Below are 2500 nucleotides of genomic sequence, written 5' to 3' on the forward strand. Positions count from 1 at the left end.
AACAAACAAACAAACACACCAAGGGGGTGTGTCTCCGCCCACACGAGATGAAGCAGATCCTGACAGTAACAGATTCACAAAGACACGAACAGTTACAACGAAAGATGTGAAAACACGTGTGCATTTGGGAGACAAGATACATGGCCGAGGAATTTGGCAACTGTCCATGCCTCGAAGTGTGCGGTAGGCCTATCCCTCTGCCACCCAGGTGAACATGTAGGCTTTTTTTTGTCGTTTGTGTATTTACGGAGGTGTATATATAACTTTGGGTATTGCGTCTATACAGGCGGGCGCATGTGCACACACAAACGCAAAGGCACACACATACGAACGTATTCGCATCTAGACATGCACACACACACACACACACATACTCAACTACACACACACATACTCAACTACACACACACATACTCAACTACACACACACACACATACTCAACTACACACACACACACACACATACTCAACTACACACACACATACTCAACTACACACACACACACATACTCAACTACACACACATACTCAACTACACACACACATAACTACACACAAACACACACACATACTCAATTCCACACACACACACACACACACACTCAACCACACACACACACACACATACTCAACTACACACACACACACACACATACACATACTCAACTACACACACACACACACACTAAACTACACACACACACACACATACTCAACTACACACACAGACATACTCAACTACACACACAAACATACTCAACTACACACACACATACTCAACTACACACACACACACACATACTCAACTACACACACACACACACACAGACTCAACTACACACACACACATACACACATACTCAACTACACACACACATACTCAACTACACACACACACACTCAACTACACACACACACACACATACTCAACTACACACACACACACACACTCAACTACACACACACACATACACACATACTCAACTACACACACACACACTCAACTACACACACACACAACTACACACACACATACTCAACTACACAGACACACATACTCAACTACACACACACACACCTTCACTACCCACACACACACATACTCAACTACACACACACACATACTCAACTACACACACACACTCAACTACACACACACACACTCAACTACACAGACACACATACTCACACTACACACACACATAATACTCAACTACACACAGACACACATACTCAACTACACACACACATACCAACTACACACACACACACATATACTCAACTACACACACACACATATACTCAATCACTGCACACACACACACACACATACTCAACTACACACACACACACACACACATACGCAACTGCACACACACACACACATACTCAACTACACACACACACACGCACACATATACTCAACCACACACACACACACACACCCATACTCAACCACACACACACACACACACACACACACACACACACACACACACACACACACACACACACACTTGTATCATATACATATATATCATATATCGGCCTTTCTCCTTTTCCTCTCCTTCTCCCTCCCTCCCTCCCTCCTCCTCCTCTTCTCCCACAAAACCGCTAACGGAACAACCAAATCGTACTCTGCAAAATTTTGAGTGATTATTTGCCTTTAATCCCAAAATGATCTTGAACATCCGCTGATTACGGCCTGTATATCACACCTCTGTTGCATTATCATTGCACGCTTGCACTCTTATCAACAACGCCCACGCTCCTGCCCCCACGCCCACGGGTCACGCCCACGGGTCACGCCCAACTTCTCAACATATGCTCTTTGTTTTCTTCGTCTGTTTTTCCTCTGCTCTTTCTCTCTCTGACAGTCTGTCTGTCTATTTGTCTCTCTCTATTTCTCTGCTTGTTTGACCGTCTCCCTCTCTCTCTCCTTCTCCCCCTTCCCTCTCTCTCAATCTCTCTTCCTCTTTCTCTATCCGTCCCTCCCTCCCTTTCCTCCTATCCCTCCCACCCTACTCTCTCTCTCGCTCTGTCTCTTCTTCCTTCTCTCTCTCTCTCTCTCTCTCTCTTTCTCTTCTTCTTCCTCTTCGTCTCCCTCTCCTAAATGTACACAAAATGTTTCCTTCGCAAATCACTCCTAAATAAAGCAGAGAGAGCACAGTCATTAATTATCATATCATAATTATCAAGTATTATAAAATCAAATCCTCACATCATCTAAATCTATTACATTACTCTACAAACTCAATAATGAAATAATGATCGTAATTAAAGAATAGAACCAAATTTGATCTAAAAACGTTATCAGACCCAAGATGATTTAATCCAGGGTGGAATGGCTTCTGTCGAGTGATGAGGTCGATGTCGTGTTGTTGCTGAAGTCATTGCATGGTTGACTGTATGGTTGATTTCACTCTTTTTTTTTCTTTCAGGTTGTTATATTTTTGTTTACGAATTTTGCAATGTTTCATCGCGTTTTTTTTTCTCTTTT

The sequence above is a fragment of the Penaeus vannamei genome, chromosome 41 (assembly GCF_042767895.1).
Source record: "Penaeus vannamei isolate JL-2024 chromosome 41, ASM4276789v1, whole genome shotgun sequence".
Taxonomy (NCBI): Eukaryota; Metazoa; Arthropoda; class Malacostraca; order Decapoda; family Penaeidae; genus Penaeus; species Penaeus vannamei.